This window comes from Amphiura filiformis, chromosome 13, assembly GCF_039555335.1.
Source record: "Amphiura filiformis chromosome 13, Afil_fr2py, whole genome shotgun sequence".
Taxonomy (NCBI): Eukaryota; Metazoa; Echinodermata; class Ophiuroidea; order Amphilepidida; family Amphiuridae; genus Amphiura; species Amphiura filiformis.
Window position 1 is genome coordinate 37,928,293 of NC_092640.1, and position 23,938 is coordinate 37,952,230.

Sequence of the window (23,938 nt, forward strand, 5' to 3'; positions counted from 1 at the left end):
TTTTCGTGCAGACTTATAATAGCCTGGAAAGCGTGAAAATTAAATAGCGCGAACATTTCTACTTTATACAGTATACGTGCGTACCTTGCTCGCAGATTCAATTGCATTATGAATCTGTTCATCACAGGACAAGTATACACATTGTGTCCATACCGGTTATGCAGGCATTATATTGTGGCTCCTAGAATTGATATTTCATACAGATGTGTTTTATTTGCAGAGTGGAAGCTTTGCAAAGAAGACACACATGCAGCGAAAGATTGGCTTTCACTTTAATATGGGGGAAAACTTGACCTTTGTATGACTGGTAAAGTGGCAATGGCATGTCAGTATTGTCATATGGTAATTTTTGGTATTGTCTATTCAGAAATATGCAAATTGTGATAAAGTGCTTTTTATTGAGGAATGCATTGGATGCTAAATGGTAGTCTAAATGCTATTTATTGGTAATGTGAGGATCTGAAAAATAAAAAGCGTACAGGGGCCTAGATATGATGAGGTAGCGGAATGACCCAAAACCAGGAACATTCGTTCTTGAAAAATTTATACTGATTAATTTTGAAGAAATAGTACAAACATGATACAGAGATAGCCACACTGTGTGCAAAGGTGGGTGCATGGGTGGGTGGGTTGGGAGGGGGCTTGGGGCATGTGCCCCTGCCTTTGTCCAAAGTTGGGGGAAATGCACCCAATCGGGGAGAAAATTGGGGAATAGCTATTACGGCAAGTGAAGCGAGCCGACAATTTTAGAACGGACCCGTGCCCCCTACTTTTGAAAACCTGCGCACATCACTGGGCTACATGGCTGTGGCAACGAGCAATTTACTATTTTGTGCATATAATTTTTAGTAAAATTTAGTTAGACCCCAAATGACATTTTGAATGTATCGGCATCACATTTTAATTATTCAATTATATTACCAATATTCATATAAAATGTATGGTTTATTCATAGTATCTAGATATTTTATTTGTGCAGAGCTCTATACCAGCTCAGTTACTAATATTACATTGTACAAATGTGTGTTATGTAACGTACCGGTACTGCAAATTCTACATTGCTGTATTTTATTTTGCTCCATTACATGCAAATGTATGTATCATACGTGCACCTGAAAATTGATTGCCCCTAAACAATGACCCAATTTCTGTATGAAGGTGCACTGCAGCTGTATTAACCTTGAGTGCAAGCTCAAAGGAAAATATCATAAAATGTAAAGGTTTTTGAAACTTTTACCTTTTGTAATACTTAAAAATATTTTTTTTGTCAGTACAAATTTAGGTGTATCCTTCATGTAAAAGAATACCAAACAAATCCCAACTCTATTAAATCCTAACCCTAACCTTTTTATATCCTAACCCTAACCCTTACTCGTACCCTTACCCTTACCCTTACCCTTACCCTAACCCTTACCCTAACCCTAAATCCTAACCCTAACCCTAACTCTAATCCATTTCATGCTCTCTTACACTAAGGATAAACCAAAATTTACATGTATGATGTAAGTCAAAATTCAATTTTTACTACCAAAATGACTCTGTGTGCTGGATCAGGTCCCATGCATATATCCATACATGAACTCTGTAATCCCCTTTATGCATGTAACAGTAAGCACCAAATTGACTTTCAATATGTGTTTCCTTCTCCTTTCAGGGATCATCATCAAACTCTGGGATTATAATACCAGTATTGCAGCTGTAAGCCAGTCAAGCGTGAAGGGCAGATTTGTTAAGGTCGTCCCCACCTTATTGTGAGTATTTGTTGTGTTTTTATGACCACTTATTGCTGACTTTTGAAAGTAATTGTTAAGATTTGAAGCCCTTGTGGTGTTATATTTTATTTATTTTATTTAGTTTTAGTTCCAGTTCCTGAAATTGCTGAATAACTGACATGACAAAGAAAAAAAATTCTGAAATGATGTTTTTTTTATCACTGATACTTAAGTGATAGTGAACAATAGTGATAACTAAAAACTGTAAAAAAGTGGCTTTCACATAAACGTTCGCATGCAGGTGTGAGATGAGCATTAAATATTCATATTAAAATGTACAGACATTTATGCATATAAAATAGTAGGGTTGTGATTTTCGGATAATTTTGTGCCCGGGTACCCGAAATTGCAAAAAAAAAAAAAAAATTCTGGGGACACTACAAAACTGGAAAAAAAAAAAACTTACAAAAAAAATTATTATTTATATTTTTTTTTAATTTCCCGGGACTCACTCACACCCTTATAAAATAGCCTACAACTGTACAATGTTGGAACCTGTAATGCACACTCAGTACAGATATATAGCTCGATCACATTAATGTTAGTCATTACATTGTAATCAAATGTTCCTTAATTGGATCCATTTATTATTTGTAGGAAGAATTAAAAGCTTAATGAATGTCAAATTACTTAGTTTAATTAAGCATAGATGGATTTTCAATTAGTATTGTAAAAGTGCCGTACTTGTATAACGTTTATGAACTTTGGCCCATATAGAAATTGTGTGTTCATGTTATACTGTATTTGATTATTAATCAAATTTTGTCTAGACTAATTTATTTAATGGGAGAGTGTACAATGTAAAAACATGTTTTAACAAGATTAGGGGCTGTTCAATAATTACACTGAAGGTGGATGGGATTTTTGAGGGGGAATCCAATATTTTCTCATCTTAATGGGGAACCTCAGGGACTGTCTTGGAATTTGCAGGAGACCATTAAATAGCTCTTTTGGAGCCTTCAGGGAGAGCTCAGTTTAGAGCATTTACAAATTAGAATGTAAGGAGAGAATGGTCAATTATGGAGAGCTAAAAATCACTCTCCTATCCAGATTTAAGGAGAGTAGCAGAGAGTGATTGCTCTCGCTCTCCTCAAAAGGCAATCCTTGGAATCTGAATTTTTTATTTGAACCATGATGGGAGAATAATGAAAAATGTTAAATGGTGAAAAATCGTGGATGGGGAGGGGGTACACAAATTTTTTCATAAGTTTTTTTCAAAACGCCCATCCATACCCCCATGCAACCCCACCCCCGGTGTTAAAGGATAGTCTAGAAGACTTAGGGCTCATATTGAAATACCCTACCACGTTTTCACACAGAAAGAACGCAGGATTCCCCTCGCTAACAAGCGCGGGCCTCAGGAAAGCTCGGTCATAAAACGGATGGATTATATGCATCAGTGATACACCCTGCCCACAGGCTAGCACAGGAAAGCTGCAGGATGGCGCACACCCCCGGGGGGGGTACTCAGTACAAATGGCCATACGGGGATGTGCCGCAAACATGGGTCGCATTTTCGGCCGCTTGGTATATCAATGACCCTTATTTTTTCCGCTTTTGTGGTATACGCATGGGTAGTAAGTTAAAATTGGTATTCAAATGGGGTCTAAATCAGATTTTGGTATATCAATGGGTCGAAAATCTTTAAACTCACTTGCATAAATTTCACGAAAATAAATTGTCTGATCGTCTCCAAATAAGGTACATCGCTATCCAAATAAGGCAAATCAGAACCATAAATTCAGAGCTGGGCAAATCAATTGATAGTCCGATTAGCAAACGTTGAGTTGCCATTGCAAACAGATGGCGACATTCTTCCGTGTAGTATATGCGAGCCCAGCACTACTTCTGTTTACCCCGGCCAGTTTTGATAAATCACTGAAATTAATCGGTATCGAAGTTGCAACAGCAATTTTTTCATCGCTGTTTTTTAAGTCAGTTTTGCCTCTCAGAACTCGGGATCGCGAAACTAAAGTAAATTAACTGCCGATTTTTAAATGCATCGAATCATATAAATAGGTTTTTCAACAATCGGGTAAGTTTTTAGTGTAAAGTTGAGTATTATTTTTGGTGCCGAATTCAGCTGACATGACACTGCCAAAATCATACACGATCGATGTGCATGGGTCAAATTGATGTTGTTTTGGTTCGATAATTCAATGATAATTGCAATTGCATTGAACAAATATTAAATTCGTTTAAAATTTCATTAAATCATGAGTAGAAAGAAAAAAAGGTACCGTACAAAAAAATATAAATAAAAAAAAAATTTCTTCTTGATTTTTTATTTTTTAATATTTTTTCCGTTCTTCTTTCACCATGCAGGGTACAAATTTTATGATTGCTCATCCAATTTTTTTCACAGACATCTTCCGTCAATCGACTTACTTGCATGAACCAAAGGCCATGATGAGCGGGGGACACTGGCTGCGCCACTGTTTCGTGGTTTTTGTATGTTGTTAAATAAAATATAAATAAGTGCAAGAATCATCTTTCCCTACACAATACTTGTTACAAACTAGGCTAGATATCGGCCCTTACAAGACAAACGAACATAAATTGGGAAACTGAGAAAAAAAAACAACAATAAATATATTTTGGATTTGTATGAGTTCATTACAAAATAAGGGCGGTGCAACAATTGTGTACGCTGGGTGGTGAATTCTCAAAATGTTCTGCCAAAAATCGCTCCCCCCTTTTGGCCTGCCAAAAATCTTTGCCCCTATAATTCACCACCGGGGTACACATAATTAACGCCCTAACAAACAAAATAATAATAATCAATAAATGATAGACCCTTGATAAATAGAATAAAAAAATACAAAATACAGTAAACAAATTAAAAACGTGATCTGAAAATTTTTTACGGTATTCTAAAAGTATAGTGGTATATGGATGGGTCAGTATATGGGGTTGGTATATCAATGGGTGGTATTTTTGTCTTTTCAACTGGTATAGTCATGGGTGTCTATTCTATGTTGGTATATGCATCGGTAGTAAAAATCGGGTTTGAAGTGGTATAGACATGGGTACTACTTCAAAATCTTCGGAGGCACACCCCTACCCAAAAAAAATTTGAGTACCCCCCCCGGGCGCACACCTTCCTGTGTAAGGGAATTTCAATATGAGCCCTTAAATTGTGTGAACGAGAAAGGAAGATCTTTACATTTTTGTGTGTTCAATTAAAAATGTTGAACTGTTTCATTCAATGTACAGACCGCACCCCTACACAAATCGCGCTATACATTGTATCGCAGTCATTAGTAGGTATATGAGTACAACAGTGCTATTAAAAATACAATAATAACTGTAGGCCCCTATTGTAAAAGTATTCCCTAATTAATTTGGAAATTGTGAGCATGTTTTAACAAGATTACTGAGTGAAATGTGAAGGGGAATGTAGATGCTTTCTTTCATAATGTTCGTACAGCTAAAAATCTAGTTTGCGAGGCCCCTCGGATAGCGATCTCAAGAGGGTATGCAACAGACAGTAGTGCAATTAAAAATCCAATAATGTTGTATTGTTACAACTTTATGCTCCAAAATTTGGAAGTTGTTAATATGTTTTAATGATTAGACAAGTGTTAGACAAGTGTGGAGCGTGGTATGGAGAGAGGAAAGTGAAATTGTGTGTGAAGAAAAAAAAGATTGCTTTTGTTCATTGTACTAAAAAATGTAAAAATCTAGAACTGGTTCAATTTGCAGACTGTGTGTGTGATTTAATACAGTGCAATGGCCATTGGTGTTCTGTTGGGCTTTTTCTGGAGGCAGACAGAGCATAAATATTTGAGCCAGTTCATCCAAAATCCGATAACATGATAGAAATTTTTTTTAAAAGCTTTAAAAGCTTTTGTGTGCAATATAATATTAAATTAAAAGTAATAAACATTTTTATTAATTTTACATAATAGTTTCTACAATGTTGGCGTACATTTCCTCTTTTGTTACGTTTATTCCTGCTGCAGCTTAAGTACAGTAATTTGTGTGTGCTTTTTACTTATCCAATCTAAATACTTGGTTCCAAAAATCATTATGGTTTTTAATATGATTTTAAAAATATGTCCATTTGGCAAGAAATCAAAATATATTTCAATCTTTAGGGTAGATTACTAAAACATGTAGTAAAGGTTCACTTTGTGTGTGCAAAAAGTTACATCATCTAGGGCCTTTTTAGGTGGTTACAGCTACAGAACTAACTCTTTTTGTTTCTAAATGTGCAATAGTACAGGTAGTTCATTGGTAGATCACCATTTTCAGAGTTACTGCAATAGTATGTTGGCTGACTTTCAGGACAATTTGGTTAATGGCAAATTTACTGAACTGATTATGGTAACAACAGAGACATTTTTCTGCAGCTCATCATTTCAATGTCAACAACAAAATTTCCGGAAATTTGGTTTGAATTTCTTTGGTGCACATCTTTAAAGGCATTGATCAGTGAAAGGTCACATTTTAATATTTTCATGAATCCAAGTGTGTAAAATTGAATCCAAAACATAATAATGAAAAAATTAGATACTTTGTGCCCAATATATTTATGATCTTGATGAGTTTTAAAATATTGGACTCGAGACTACGTCTCGTTTTAAAACTCATAACGCGACCAATAAATATGAGAACGATCAATCTAATTTTATATCAGTGTTTGTGGAGTCTGTACAGAGCACTTGTAGAGCTTGCAATTTACTGTCATTAAAACCGTGAACTCACCACTAAAATGATAATTTTATTGAATTATTCTTAACTTTATGCTCTTTTCTAAAAAAATATAATTAAAAAAAATGTAGATCACTGACAGTGCTTTTAATGTCAAACTTTTCAAGGTAGAAGTATCCAACCACTCCTTTTAAAACACTATGCAAGAAGAATACTAGTCTGTTGTAATATTGTTATTCATTGTTGTATAATGTCAAGGTGTACAAATTCATCATAAGCATTGTTTACCTGGTCTGCATGGGTTGAAAGGGTGTTCAAGTGTAAAACCACATGGGTTGAAAAAAGGAGCAATTGCAGTGTACCTGAAAAATTGGGAGGTGTGTTTTGATTTTGACTCATTGAAATATATGATACATTTTGACACATTTTTATTGGGAATCGAAGCGTATCATTTTGGTTAACTTTCCGATTAGCAGGGATATGACAAAGGTTAGAAAAGGTTGCTAGAACATGTTTAAAAGTTGAGTTATAGGGTATAAAACATTTCATAACATTTTTGAAAACTTTCTGCCAAACATTCTAACATAATATTATTTAATTGTCAATTGGCTGAAATAATTTGCAAAACTGTTTGCCAAAAAAATATTTTGCAAATAACATTTTGACAACATTTTGAAAATATTGTTGGTACAGTGTAGTATTCTTTTCCTACAAATGTACTTGGCATTTTAAAATTCATGACCTTTAAAGGGGGCCCGACCACCACTTTCAGCCACTTTTGAACAATTCAAGCCAAATGCCCCACCTTTCATAATGGAATGACGCTATGTTAATATTGAGTTGAAAATCAGTACTGCGGGGATAAAAAAGAATTGCACAAGTTGACTTGTATTATCTACACAGTAACATCCTTATACGAGTGGATATTCATATAGTGGTATATAAAATGAATTAAAGTTTGAACTTGAACACTACACTAATTTACGCTCACCTGGAACGTTTTCACTAGTCCGACTAGCGTCTTCAGCATCACCATCTGCTGAAGATGCTAGTCGGACTAGTGAAAACGTTCAGTGAGCGAAAAATAGTGTAAGGTTGAATTTAAAACTTTAATTCAGTAACATCCTTGTTCAGTAAATTTGACTTTGTGCCTAAAACCTTACAACTCTCAGTTGCTGATTTGTTTTACACCTCATGTCTATGAAGTATGATCATGTTTTAATATGCCTATATCATATAGGTATAGACCTATATACATGGTCATGTTTTTTGAGGTGGGACCCAATTGCGTCACATCTTGCAATTTGTCAAAAATCAACTCCTTTTTTGTATTTCTGATTATATTTCAAAAAGTTTTCACCCAAACTATGTAAAAGTACATATTTTTAGATAGCATATATATTGTCAGGATTGCAAATCTGTTAAGCTTGAGTGGATATACAGGGTGTGCCAAACAGGGGTGTCTATTCTTCCAGAAAATTGAAATTATTCCCTCACCTTACCGCGCTGTGTCACATCCGTCCTCAGATTCTTCCCCAACTGAGATCCAAAAAATAGACCCAAAAGGGAAAAATGTTTCCTTATTTCCTTGTTCCCTCCCATCCCTGCCTGAATGTAGTTGTGTTGTCAGACCCAGAAACTTTATACAACTGTTAGGCCAAGTTGTGAGTTGTTCTATTCTGTCTTCCCTAAAAACATCAAATTCTTTCCTAGAGGGTACAGTCTGGACACTGAACCATTGTATCTAAGGACGAATGGTTAAAAGGGAAGACAGGCTGGCAAACACCTCTAGGCTCTTTATTATTTTCAAAGCTAGCTGTGATTTATTATTTACAGGGGTGTGAGAGTTCAGCTTTTTTGTTTTGATTTTTTTTGTAGTACACTTGCTCTGTACAAAAGTATAGGATCTTCCCAGGTGTTTTAGCTTTTTGCTAACTGTATTCAGCGTTTTCAGCTCTTTTATATATGTGGTGACTCGCATGCCCCTGATTTATTATAAAGCCTTAGAATTAAAATTCTTCTGTAGCAGAGTTAGGAGATTGCCACTGAACTATTGCATCAAGGCCTAGGGAAGGATAATCAAGGATTTAGATCTGAAGCTGAGGTTTAAAAGGGAAGATAAACTTGGACAATAGAGCTGTTAACTAATTGATGGTTCTGTCTTCCCTTATAATCCCAAATGCTTCCCCAGATAGGCAGATGTCCAAACTAAAAATAAATGGATTTTATATGAAATATGCAAAGCAGAGATCCCTTAAATCTTTGTGTCAATTAGTACGGTACTTATAGCATGACCACTAGTCACTATAATTGCCCAGGCAGGGAAGAATTACTGACCCAACTTTTCCCTGTTTTATGCTAAAGTCCATGGTTTCCCTCAAAATGGGTAACTTTGGTAAATGGGTAAAAGCCAAGGGGTAACTACATGTATGCCAATGCTATGTACCTATTGTAATTCTTCCCCAAATGACACTTGATGAATTCACCTACCTGTAGATCTGAGCAGTCACTGCCAGCCAGTGACCATCTATTTCATTCCAAAAATAGCCATAAAACATAATAATACATGCTCCAGTTATACACCCCCGCCCCCAAATTAGTTAATTTTATTTTTAATCTTCCTTGAATCCTGTTGACTTTCTTCTGTTTTCCCCTCTATTTTTTTTTCTTTTTCAAAATGCAAAATTCTTCCCCAAAGGGGTAAAATTATTCCCTCCCCTTTGGGGGCGATTAACGGAAGAATAGACGCCCCTGGTGCCAAAACATATACAGGGTGATTCCATTGAAAAATACATAAAAAATTACATTTCTTTACCACTCCAATATTTCTACATAGTATATTAAATTGGAAAATGAACTTGATATTTGGAATGTACACAATTATTCCTTTCATTAAATATATAGTTTGCACTATGTTTGTTAAGCCCATTGTGTTATACAGGGTGTGAAAAAAGTTGTATTTTACATTGTTTAATTTAATGTAAAATTTCCCCATGTGCCATTTGTAAGCAAATGCACTTCAAATTTGGAAACAAAATAGTGTCAAAAGAATTGCTATAATAATCACATTTAAATCCAATTTCATATAGGGTGTTTCAAAAATCAATTTACAGTGAATAAATTGTAACAATGGTACATGTAGGCATATAGATGAACAATTAGCCTACATCAATAAACTATTTAACAATAACCAGAGATCAATATGTCATCAGATTAAATCCTTTGACTGCAATAATCTCCTTTGAGAAGATTTATTTGATAGATATTTCAAAGATAAAACAATTTAAAATCTGATCTATTTATGACAGATGAGATTTATTTTCATTCCTTTCTAAATGCATGCAAAATTTAAAGCCTAACTGCATGATACACATTCCCCTGCATTAATTAAAAGCTCGTTAAATCCTTAATTACTAAGTTTATTAAGATTAGCTACATTGTAGGCAATTTATAGAAATAGAAAGTTAAAAACTAAGATTAACATAAATGCAAATGCATTTTTACTTCTACTAGGCAACAAAGTGCATATATTTTATTATTGAACACCAACTTCTCATTGGATTTACACAGAGCTCCTCCTCTACCGGCTCCTCCTCTACCGGCTCCACCCCTGGCTAATTAACTTAATTAAGCGGTTGTAATTAATTAATACATTTGTTCAACTGTATTTGTTACTATTTCATTAGATTAATAATTTATCTTCAAAATGAGACCAAAACCATTTCTTCATGATGGATTTTAGCAAAAATATATGAAGAAGAAGAAAAAATATTTTGGAAAATGTTACAGCTCCACCTTTTTTGGGTGCCCACCTCAAAAAACATGACCACATGTAGATTTCTCCATGTTCCCACGTTTATTACAAGAGGGCTGATTTCAGGATTGTATGCAGATAATGCCAAGATGTCAAATTGAAAATCAGGAAGTATGGTATAATATTATGAAAACAATAACTTTAAACCACCTTCTTTTGTTACAGGAAATATAAGGCCAAATAAAAAAATAAACATGTTTCACGTCCCCTCCCGCTTCCTTTTTTGAGGTTTTCTCAAATAATTTTTTATTTTTTGAAATTCAGTTATAACTTTTCAAAAAATATGTCTAGGAAGTTGGGATGCTTTCTATAGCCTTGTTAAGATACAAGAAACATTTTAGGAAGGTTTTGTGATCATTAGAGGGGGTGTAACTCTAAGAACAACAAATAAAAAAGGGCCTCCTCCTTTTTCCAGGCAATATTGTATGTACAGATTGTACGCTAAAACAGCTCTAAGTATGGGTATTTACACCAATTTTATGATAAAAATAGAAAATAAAAAGCCCCTCTTCCTCCTTTTTTTTTTCGAAAACCCGGACGTGAAACATGTTTTATTTTTTACTTAGCCTAATGCAATTATGTTGACATTATAAAACTTGTAATAACTTGCTATTGGGGTTGTGAAAGCCAGGTTGTGATGTGCACAGAGCTACAGGACTAACGAAATTTAGTCAAAGGCAGTTTGCAACATTGACCTAAACCCGGGGTCACTCCCATTGTGGCCTGTACACCATCCGCGATAATGAAAATGCGTAAAAAGGGTAGTTTTTCGTGGGTAGGCACGATACGCGCGTAACACATTTAGGGTGTCAAAAACATAAAATATTGGAAAAAAGGGTAGCAAAATTGCAATTGCTAATACGCAGAAATAAAATTTAGGGTATGAAATTTGATGTAAGGAATAAAATCCCTGTTTAGGGTGTGAAAACACCTGTTTAGGGTATTGTTTTAGCCAAGGGTTAAATCCTTGTTTAGGGTGCTTTTCAAAAGTTGATTATCGCGGATGGTGTTCAGGTCACAATGGGAGTGACCCCCCCCCCCCGGACCTAAACTCAGTCACCTCATAGGGCTCAAAATACACTGCAGTGGCGTGTCCCGGGGGCTTTGGGTGCTGAAGAGCCCCAGCATAACCCTGAAAGCACCTCTGAGCCCCCCGCAGGAAAAGAGGACTAGACACACCGGTGCACTGACCTAAGGGGGTGGGGACATAGGCAAGCTTTGAAATAAGTGGGCGCTGGGAGCAAATTTGCTCTCGTAAGGCCACCAATTGCTCCTGGTTCTTGTAAAATTCACATGGACCAGGAGCAATTTTCCAAAACAAATTGCTCCTGGTTCCAGTTTTGCACTTGGTGCAGTAGTGCTGTTACATTGTATGCTGTATTATGCACAAAAGGGTTTACTACGTATTTGAAAATTGCCCTTGTTTGTTCAGAAATTGCTCCTGGTTCTTGTAAAATCCCAGTAAACCAGGAGCAATGTTCAGAATCAAATTGGTCCTGGTTCCAATCTGCTTATTTCAAGGTTTGCCTGATTGTCAGGTGCATCTATGATGTATACATACGCATGTACATTATTTTCAATATCCCAGCCCTCATCAATTCTTAATCTGCTACATTACATTTGACTACAATGTATTTTACTCTTTAAATGTCATCATTGTTAAAAAATGATTAATAAAAAATTAGGGCATAATTTGTATTACATACTGCTGTGTGCTCAATATTAGTGATGAACTTTACGTTAAATAATTGATGGATTGTTGTTTTGATCCATTCTTACAAATGCAGGTTTGTATGTTGTTACCTATATTGGTATCCACCCAATACACTGTATGCTATGTCTACTTAATGTTTGTGGTGTCGAAAATAAGGTTCGCTATGTCAAATATTGAAATTTAAAAGGTTCTCTAGATGTCAAAATTCATATGAAATAAGGTTTAGACCAATATGATGAGGGGGGGGGGGAGCATGGTTCATCATTTCTATTTTTTCTTTAGTAAATACTTTTACATCAGTGGCGTAGCCAGCACTTTTTCAGAGGGGGGCAAAGGGGGCAAGACAAATTTTAAGGGGGGCACCTTTTGGCGACAAAATCAGTGAATGTTACAAATTTCATGCGAAGCGCGCAAAAATTGGCACTTTTTAGGTTAAAATGGCAAAATATAATGTCAATTTGGTCAGAAACACAAAAAAGTCTTAAATGTCGGGCGGCCACCATCCCACAGGGGGGCAAGACTTTTCACAGGGGGGGCAGCTGCCCCTGCCCCCCTTGGCCCCCTGGCTACGCCACTTACATCATCCAGCAAACAACAGCCCAAGTTGGTAAAGAACCAGACACATTTACTATTTATGACTCTTGCAATTTGCCGACAATCCTATGGTTTCGATGACAATTAAGGTTATGAGTTATTTTAAACTGTTGTGATTTGGTAGTTCACAGCATCTTACGAATGGTAGTGAGCTTTGGCAAAAACTGCATTGCTCAATTCTTAACGAGCATGTAGAAGAATTAAAATTTCACAGAAACACTTTTATAGGTGCTGCGGTTCTTGAGTTACGTTGTAAAGAGGGCTGAAACAACAACACTTTTGTAAAACGTACATAACTCATTAACAACAATAAATTAAGCAAGTTTGCAAAGTATACAATTTGTAGAATGAACTTTTGCAAAACATCAAGGTGTTAATTTTCAATAATATATTGATCTAGATAATGAAAATCGGTTTTTAGGTTGCTTCGACCAACAATACCTTGTCTACCCTTAAGAATGGGGGGGGGGGGTGTCTCACTCACACACCCTCTAGCGTCAGTCATGTATAAGGATTTTAAATGAAGCATATCTCAAAAAAATATTTTGTGAAAGCTGGTTATTGTGAGCATCTCACTTCCCTGTGAGTAAAGGCTTTCTGGTTCTGAACCCTCGATATGTGTATACAGTCATTACAGTATGTTAGACCATTTATTTTGTTAGAATAGGCCTACACTACATAATCTTTCCAAGATCTGTGATCATGTCTGTGTAGTTTTCCCATGATGATATAGTAACCTATCATTTATTCCTCATTCAAACATCCATCATATTTTGACAAACATATTTTTTTCATATTTGAAATGAAGCCAAGCACTTGGTAGGCAAGGATGATATAGGGTCTGCTTATATAATTTTTGCAGATGATTCATATTTTAATGTCATTATAATGGCAGCACAAAACAGGGACACAAAACAGGCAGTTCATGCAGTTGTACAAGTACACCTTGCTATATAGTCAAAGGCTTTGCTTTAAAAATACTATTACTTAAAAAAATTAAAAGATTTAGGTCCAAAAATCAATACAAAAGGTCAAAATTTTCAAATGATCATCGGCTTTTCCTCCCAGCTACATACACTTTTAAAGTAAATATCATTAAATTTATAAATTTTACTGTTTTGTCAAAAATACAAATTTTAAATAATTAACTATAAAAGTTAATAGTATTATGTCGCGAATTTCAAAAAATCTAAATTATTTGATATCAGAAGGACATTGTTCATATTAAGAATGCAATTTGATATGTCTGATGTGCTCTCATGTCCCACAAAAAAAAAGTGCAAATGTTAGTAAAATGCAGTCAGGTAGATATTAATTTTTGTAAAGTGATTTCTAACTGAGCTGTTTACAATTTTTTCACGGTTTCAATTATCAAAAGCCTTTTATGTCAAAAATATTTTGTGGGCTTTTAAAATTAAATTCTGAATTCTGAATTAACCACAAGAGGCACAAAAATAAACACCTCACTAAAATTTGCCGCTCTACATTAGCATTCCATATTCATGAAAGGAAACTGCTTTCATTCACGTGGACATGCATTTTATGTATGCCCCATTGACATTTAGGACGAGCCCTGGATGAACATTAGGATAATGGGAGAAAGGAAAATGATGCAATGTCTGTCAACTGTGTACCAGAGCTATTTTAATATACTGTAAAAGAGCCTCTGAGCTTCCATCCTTGCAAAATGCAATGTTCGGTAACTCTATGCAGATGAAAAAAAGACGGCAAGAGAGATAATGGAACTTGTTTTATATGCACACCCAATTTTTACCAGTGACCAATATGGATGAATGATAAATCTATACAATGAAAGAAAGACCTGAGTACATCACATCAGTGTTTACTCTCACTGGAAATTGGGTGCATCAAATGTAGCACTCTTTCAAAATCTGGCCCCATTTTTGCTCACAGAATCCTCACATTGACTAGTATTAATACCTACTGAAGTTGCATATTATTGTGCGGCAAATCTAATGTTCACTTGGCCAAAATTGCGACATACGGCCTCTGAGTAAACACTGGAGTACATATGTGAAATGTGTCAAATGTTCTGCTTGTTGCACTTTCATTGAATGCTATTTTGCAATTTTGTGGTTTCAACCTTGAAAACCTAGTAATTTAGGCTTTTGGGGGAAATTGCGTTGTTTTGCATTTTTTTTAGAAAATCAAGGTGTGTTTGTTTGCGCTTCCAAAATTATGTTTTTATGCCTACCCAATCGATGCCTTGTGTCAAAAACCTGTGAAGTTTCTAGTTTCCAGGACTGACAGATGAGCATGTGTTTGAAATTGCATAATACTACAGGACACACCTGCATGTTCTGTACACAGTAGTACTGGAGCACATTCCAGCACACAGGTGAATTCAGATGTTTAGCATTCATACTGACTGCATGAAGTCCAATTTTACCTGGCCAGTATGTCATTGAACACAGGCTGACCATATCATGCCAAGTACTCAACACACTATAGGTAGGTAGGAATTTAGCCATGACATTGACATGAAATTGACTGCAATTAGTGTCACAATCCATTGGCAGTACAAGTGTTAACAAGTACACCACCTATCTGCAGGATATCCTGCCTACAGGGTGTACCAAGCTGTGGATTTGATGGTCCAATTCTTGCATTTCACAATACGAAGCGCTGGCAGCGGTTGCTTTTGGCAGTCAAATTTTCGACTCCAGAGCCGACATCGCCGTTCTAGCTGCTATTGAATTTTCACGCGAGTGCGATAATAAATATGTTGAAAACAGTTCCACAAAGGATTCCCTGTGATCAATAGATAGAAAATGGATCTACTATATAGTTGTAAATTGTTGTTTTAGTGTGCATTCGCATGTAACATCATTATAATGACATTTAAACCTACAATGATGCATGTTCCTGTATTGTATTCGTATTACGCAGGCTTTGGATGTCGACTCATTTTCCCATGATGCACTGCGTATTTTGGCCTCGACTCAGCGACCGCTGGAGGCGCATCGTATTTTGAAACACGAGAATCGGGCGACTTTTTTTGGAAATTTTCACCATGCAGTGTTTCACCATTTCTTTTCCTATTGTTCAGAGAAATATTGTGTGACTATTTATTGTCCACTGACAGTGTCCGAAACATGATTTATAAATAAAACTTGACATTAAGTTTTGACTTAATGTTTGATTGTAATTGGTATCATTAAAAGAGATCTATGGACCTGCAAGCACACAGTATTTTATGCTATGATGTCCACTTGATCAGCATGTCCACTTCTGAATATTTTGAAATGTTTATTTACAAACAAACTCATAGTGACCATAAAACCGAATTTTCTGTCTAAAAAGCCCATTTTAAACCATTTCACTGAGTTAACCAATGTACCTGTGTTCGAGATCCGGATGAACAGAATGGCAAATTTTGAAGCTTACACAAGTTTCCTATAAGGCAAAATAGTTTTGTTGAAAGAAAAACCGCTGCATGTATCCCTTTAATGTCCATCTATTAGTACATGAAGCCTTTACCACCCAGTCTCTAGTTATCTGTCCACACAAGACACAGTGACAATTCTATGCCAGGAAGAAGTACATCAACTGAAATCGGAAGCCCCATCTCTGATGATAAATAATAATACTGCCAGGCAAAACTATAAATACATGTACACATGGTAACAGCGAAGTATGTAAATCATGCATTGGAGAAGTTTAATGGGATACATTCATGTAATTTGACTGTAAATTATTGGAATTGTTGGGAGCCATTTAGTTGTGTTGACATTTGTAGGTCTGTTGCCTGATGGAGTTCAATAAAATTTCAATCATAGAAACTGGAGGTTTTCTGATCAATCCAGTAAAGGAAATGGCAGCAAATGAAATTTTGGAACATGCACTTAACTTCCTTATACTGTATTGTAGGGATATAGGCCCTAATTCAAAATACTTAATTGCATCATCTACATCGGAGCACTTTGTGATCTACAGCCTCATCCCCCCCTCCAAATACTCCAAAATAGTTTTAGATTTTAAAATCTGGGACTACATCATTGTGTGCATAACTTTGTTGCAGTTTTCGTCATTTGAAAAAGACATTGCCTGGCCCAATTTGTATTTTCGGCCTGTCGACAGCCCAAAATAAAAGATACAATTAATATATGTATCACAATTTGGATGTCCGAACAGGGAACTCGCTGGTCCGAATCAACTGACATTTTGGAAATAAGCTTTTTTTGTGGATATAGGACTACATGTATTGGACCATACCATAAAAAGAGAATGCCAAAATCATGAAATACCACATCCTGTATTAAAACTATTTTTTGTGGCAAGGAAAAACCATTACAGAATATACAGATTCCTCTTTTGATCCTTCCATATGATCATGATTAAACAATTCCTTGTAAGGAGAATTGAGATTTTAGTAGATACCAGCATTGTTTTTTCCCCTGCTGTCAAGTGAGGCATATTATTATCTCCATAGATCCCCCAGTAATCCCATAATTCTCTCTAAATCCATTCAGGAAGTGAAATGAACTTGGCACATCAGTATATTGTAACATTATACTGTAAAACATGTTTTATTTGTAGCAAAATGTTTTCACAGTATTGGCAAACCAATATTCAGTTCCCTAATGATGGTGTGGGAGCCAATTTTGCCTTGCTGTTGTCGAAATTTTTGAAAAAAAATTAGGGGAAATATACTTTAGGAATGTCAATACATGTAGACAAATAAGAAAAAAATAAATTGGTTTTTATTTGTGGCAATTACATGAGAGGGGGACACGTGCCCTGGGCGCCCTTAGGGGGGCGCCAAAATGACCAATTCAGCATCGATTCTGCGCCCGCTCCCAGGGATGAAAGTTAACAATTTTGCGCGCTTTGCACACATTTCAGCACAAAATCAATTTAAGATCGATATTCAACTCTATTATAACCAAAATTAATGAGTGATAGGCTCTATGTGAGCAAATTTTTGCGTGCTCCTCACACACTTTTTTCAAGAATTGGGGAGGGGCGCCATTATATATCCTTAGCCCTGAGCGCCACAACCCCTAGCTACACCTCTGGGTTTTGTCCATGCAATTTTCTATAGCCAGCACTGATGCCAGTTTAACACACAGTCAATATGGCATGGAAATGTATGCATTTCTGCTCACTTTTTTTCATCAAAGAACTTAAATGGGGGGGGGGGGAAGCATTTATTAGAGGGGAGCATCTCATTTATGTCATGTTGTATGTATGATGTATCTGTATTATATTTTGTTACATGATGCTGTAGGGTGGAAAAACCATCACAGCATAGTGCTATATGAATTGAAAGTGTACTATACATGCTATACGCATGATACATGAGGCTTTAAAACTAGCCATTGTGATCACCATCCCAGACAGGCCATGGCAGGCGTACCTACCTGAGGCAATTTTATCTAGTCAAGACTTCACATACATTAGTAACAAACATTGTTTTACAAGCTAAGTCCGCTTATCAAAAGGTCAATTCAATCAGAGTGGTATTTAAAGCCACGATTTAAAAACTCATTTGCGATCAAGGATCTGGTGGCGTCTTTGAGGTATATGTCTTCGTCTTCCAGATTGTTAAAATTTAAAGTTCAATGGAAGGGAAATTTGTTTCTTTAAATCTGGGTCAAAATAGAGCTCTAAAGAGTTTTGTATGCATCCTGTACGCATAATGTTTGCGGTGAGGGCTTGCATTAAAGTTGATGATGACCTACTCTGTAATTCAGAGAGCACCCTTGCACCCTTGATCCCCCTTCCCCAGCCCAGGTCAATAGTAAACATTTCAATATTGCCCCTAGTGTTCCTAATTACTGCCCCCCCCCCCTCCACTGGCCTTTTCTCTGTATGGCTCTCTCTCTCTTGCTTACTACATGTATTTCATTAACGCTATTGCTTGTATTATATTAAGTTGTCTGTGTGACTCTATAATAATTTAATTAAGTTATTAAGTCTAAATACAACCATATGACTATGTGGTTCATTACCAGTACCTGCTGTAATCAATATGATAGTCTCCATGCCGAATCACATCAAAACATGATGTAGTAAATATCGGTATATTAGAGAAGCGCAGGAAGCCATACATTAGCTGAGGTGATTTGTGGTACAAGTAGAAACCATAATTGATCTGTATATGGTAGGCCTAATTGCCTCCCTAGGCCTTGTATGGTGTGTGGGGGAAAGGCGTATTAAAGGTCTATAGGGGGCGTAACAGTGTCTATTTTGTGTGTGATGTACCTTTTTTGCACGTACCTGTACCTATATTGTACAAGTAACATAAAATCTTTTATGCACAATGCACATACTAAATTTTTTTGGTTCCCAATTTTTAGATAGGGGCATACATGATGCGAGTGTAGCGGGAACGAACTTTTAAAGCATCTTTGAACGCCTCGGTACTGTTTTCCTAAGCCTTTTTAGAGCGTAAAGGTGCCAAAAATTGTGTGCCAAAATTGTGTGTAAATGTGTGCCAAAATTGCTTGCCAAAAATTCTTGCCTGTACCCCAATTATACCCTCTCCTGGACACATAATTATTGCACATCAGCCCCTAAATGTGAGTTTTGTACAATGTGTGAGCAGTTGTATACATGTCCATGTTTCAATTTGTCAACTACATGCAGTTGTCGACCCACATACATGATGTATGTGATTTCCCTGAGTAATAATACCCACTCTGCAATATCAACTAGCCCGAGCTGGTGAACATGAATCATTTCGTTTGAACAAAATAGTGACATAAACGTACATTACAGGCCTACATGTAGGTACATGCATGACACATTGACACTGTATTTAAAAAAAAAGCAATTGTCAAGTTTACCACAATACTCAAAATTGTGACACAAATTTACAACCCTAGCATTTTGTTATTAGAAACATCTCTGTTATAATGTTTGCGGGAGAATCTTTGACACTACTAACATGTGAAAACACTATCATCCTAGCTCATCGGGCAGTCATGCGTGAAATAAAAGCTCGGCTCAGATATCTGGACCGTAATTAGATGCTGTGTGGGTCATTGGCCTCGCCTATACCATGTACATATTCGCGATTATCTAATTTTCACTCATCTTAATCAATTTTCAATTAAATTATTGGTCAGGTAAAGGACGTTGGTGAATCTAAATTTCCGTGCCGACGAGGAATACTTGCTCTGACTCTGTAGTGTTGTAAAATCAAAACTACACATGTACAAGGGTCAGTGAGTGGAATGACAAAATGATTTCATAACAAATAAAGTATGGATGGAATTTAGTTGTTTGTTGTGACGCAGAAGCGATAAGCTTTAATAAGTAAATTAGTATGTTTAGGTGAAACAGGGCGTTGTTGTAAACAAAATTGGATTGGGAAATGAACTTGTTATGCTATATTGGCAATTAATTTTATTCAATAAAGTCAGTCACTTTTAGTATTGATTTTAAAACATTGACATTTCTGTGAATCACATTTAATTAACTAGAGATGATATAAAATGAGGATTTTAAGCAGTTTGCCTTGCCGTTGGACAAATTTTTACACCTTGTGAGACTTTTTTGTGTATCTGTCTGTGTGTTTTTGCTTGTATGGCCTTTGTCAATAACTTTTGCCTTTGTACCCCCTACCCCCACTGAAAACCCTTGCTTCTGTGGCTAGATACACAAGTAAAAAATGACATACAAGATGCGTTCCTACAGAAAAAGAGACACACAAGTATATCTTTGTAAACACATGTAGACTACCCCTTGACTACAGACAATCACATGGGCTGCCCCTTGCCCAATGATAAAGCAGATTGCCCCTTTAACTATCTACTAGAGAGATTGTGGTTTTGAATTAAAAAAAACCCATTGTAGTAGGTGCGCCATTCATACTGAAGATTCAGTGGCTTTGAAAAGAGCTGTTATAGTAGGCGCCCCTTTCATACTGAAGAATCTACTGAAGAATCTCCTAGAGAGATTGTGGTTTTGAATAAAAAAGCCATTGTAGTAGATGCCACATTCATACTGAAGATTCAGTGGCTTTGAAAAGAGCTGTTATAGTAGGTGCCCCTTTCCTACTGAAGAATCTACTGAAGAATCTACTAAGAGATTGTGGGTTTGAATTAAAAAGCCATTGTAGTAGGTGCCACATTCATACTGAAGATTCAGTGGCTTTGAAAAGAGCTGTTATAGTAGGTGCCCCTTTCATACTGAAGAATCTACTGAAGAATCTACTAGAGAGATTGTGGTTTTGAATAAAAAAGCCATTGTAGTAGGTGCCCCATTCATACTGAAGATTCAGTGGCTTTGAAAAGAGCTGTTATAGTAGGTGCCCCTTTCCTACTGAAGAATCTACTGAAGAATCTACTAGAGAGATTGTGGTTTTGAATAAAAAAGCCATTGTAGTAGGTGCCCGATTCATACTGAAGATTCAGTGGCTTTGAAAAGAGCTGTTATAGTAGGTGCCCCTTTCATACTGAAGAATCTACTAGAGAGATTGTGGTTTTGAATAAAAAAAAGCCATTGTAGTAGGTGCCCCATTCATACTGAAGATTCAGTGGCTTTGAAAAGAGCTGTTATAGTAGGTGCCCCTTTCATACTGAAGAATCTACTGAAGAATCTACTAGAGAGATTGTGGTTTTGAATAAAAAAGCCATTGTAGTAGGTGCCACATTCATACTGAAGATTCAGTGGCTTTGAAAAGAGCTGTTATAGTAGGTGCCCCTTTCCTACTGAAGAATCTACTGAAGAATCTACTAGAGAGATTGTGGTTTTGAATTAAAAAGCCATTGTAGTAGGTGCCACATTCATACTGAAGATTCAGTGGCTTTGAAAAGAGCTGTTATAGTAGGTGCCCCTTTCATACTGAAGAATCTACTGAAGAATCTACTAGAGAGATTGTGGTCTTGAATAAAAAAAAACATTGAAGTAGGTGCCCCATTCATACTGAAGATTCAGTGGCTTTGAAAAGAGCTGTTATAGTAGGCGCCCCTTTCATACTGAAGAATCTACTGAAGAATCTACTAGAGATTGTGGTTTTGAATAAAAAGCCATTGTAGTAGGTGCCCCATTCATACTGAAGATTCAGTGGCTTTGAAAAGAGCTGTTATAGTAGGTGCCCTTTCCTACTGAAGAATCTACTGAAGAATCTACTAGAGAGATTGTGGTTTTGAATAAAAAGCCATTGTAGTAGGTGCCCGATTCATACTGAAGATTCAGTGGCTTTGAAAAGAGCTGTTATAGTAGGTGCCCCTTTCATACTGAAGAATCTACTGAAGAATCTACTAGAGAGATTGTGGTTTTGAATAAAAAAGCCATTGTAGTAGGTGCCCCATTCATACTGAAGATTCAGTGGCTTTGAAAAGAGCTGTTATAGTAGGTGCCCCTTTCATACTGAAGAATCTACTAGAGAGATTGTGGTTTTGAATAAAAAAAGCCATTGTAGTAGGTGCCCCATTCATACTGAAGATTCAGTGGCTTTGAAAAGAGCTGTTATAGTAGGTGCCCCTTTCATACTGAAGAATCTACTGAAGAATCTACTAGAGAGATTGTGGTTTTGAATAAAAAAGCCATTGTAGTAGGTGCCCCATTCATACTGAAGATTCAGTGGCTTTGAAAAGAGCTGTTGTAGTAGGTGCCCCTTTCATACTGAAGAATCTACTGAAGAATCTACTAGAGAGATTGTGGTTTTGAATAAAAAAGCCATTGTAGTAGGTGCCCCATTCATACTGAAGATTCAGTGGCTTTGAAAAGAGCTGTTATAGTAGGTGCCCCTTTCATACTGAAGAATCTGCTGAAGAATCTAGAGAGATTGTGGTTTTGAATAAAAAAGCCATTGTAGTAGGTGCCACATTCATACTGAAGATTCAGTGGCTTTGAAAAGAGCTGTTATAGTAGGTGCTGCTTTCCTACTGAAGATTCTTTGGCTCTGAAAAGAGTCATTGTAGTAGGTGCCCCTTTCCTACTGAAGATTCAGTGGCTTTGGAAAGTGTCATTGTAGTAGGTTATGTTACATCCTACTGAAGATCCAGTGACTCTGAAAACAGCCACAACAGTAGATTCCCCTTTCCTACTGAAGATTCAGTAGCTCTGAAAAGAGCCTCTGTAGTAGGTTCCACTTTCCTACTGAAGATTCAGTGGTTTTGAAAAGAGCTATTGCAGTAGGTTCCCCTCTCCTATTGAACATTCAGTCAGGTGGATGTGAGTTCATAAGAGCAATGTCGGGGATTATAGATCACATTTTTTCAATCGATGTGGAGAGATGAGGTCCGACCAACAGCCATTATAACACATGGTTCATGTTCAACTAATTCCAGCGGACGGTCTGTGGCTAGTAAGGAATCGTCTTTGACCATGCGCTGATCTGGCTGGTCAGGAAGATATTTATTATCCCGAATTTATAATATGCCTACCAGTTCCATCGTATAACCGATTGCTAGAGAATATGTGTTACCATGTTTAATAAATTTGTATTTATCGTATAATAAAATGTGGCCAAATGTATAATGTGTACATAGTGTGTGGATCACAAGAATAATAATCTTCTACGGACTTGGCTACTAAGCATGTCGGGAAGGATATTGACCTATGTCAGTTATCATGTTAGAGATGAGGTCCGACCAAATGCTTGTGTCATACTTTTGTCGCTGAGCGGCGTGACGCCGCGCATTGCAGACAAACGGACACAATCGAAGCTTGTCATTGGTTAATACGTCTTGCCTGTTGCCGCTTGCCATGGAGTATGACGGGGGCATTCACTGTGTGCGATCATGCGTGAGAGGCAATTCCCGATAATATATTAAGTTCCCTGATTCAGTGCTCTGAAAAAAAGTCCACTTAGGAATCCATCTATTGTGCCTCCTATAGCTAAGATGAGTTTTTGAAATCATAAAAAGTGCAACAATGATAAAAAACAAGATTTTGTGTGGACTGTGGAGAGTTTCATTAATTGGGAACTTTGAGAAGTTGTTGAAACAAAGTATGTTGTAAACTAGTCACAGACATAAATGATATGTGACTGGGTGGGAGAGAAAGGGTCAACTTGCCCCCTATCCCACCCCCTATGGTCATTGAGTAGGCAGTAACTCACTTAGTCTTTGGGGGATGAGCGGAGCGGCGGAAATCGCGGTGACTGAGAGTGTGTGGTTCCCAGTAGTTTCTCTCCCTATGAATAATATAGGTACACACGGTCTGTAACATAGACTATAGTATAACTCACTACCCTTCCCTATGGCCCAAATTATTTGGTACTCAAAGGGAATCTATTGATATTTAAAAAGATGACAAACAGCAAATACAAACTGATGTACACTATGAATCCAGAGATAGAAAGCCAGGACTCTTGATCTTGACTAAATATAGTTCTTGACTCACTCCCAAACAGTATATCATTATTAAAGAAGGTCATGCCCCCACACTGTAATGATTTGTCCCCTTCTA

At 36.6% G+C, this 23,938-nt stretch overlaps 1 protein-coding gene across 1 annotated transcript in view; it reads left to right on the forward strand.

The window, feature by feature from the left end:
- LOC140168303 (CD151 antigen-like) overlaps positions 1–23,938 on the forward strand; it is a 91,968-nt gene that overhangs the window by 21,255 nt on the left and 46,775 nt on the right. Inside the window, exon 2 of the mRNA XM_072191657.1 lies at positions 1,655–1,751. The gene's annotated coding sequence lies outside the window, so the exon portion shown is untranslated. The remainder of the gene's footprint in view (positions 1–1,654; positions 1,752–23,938) is intronic.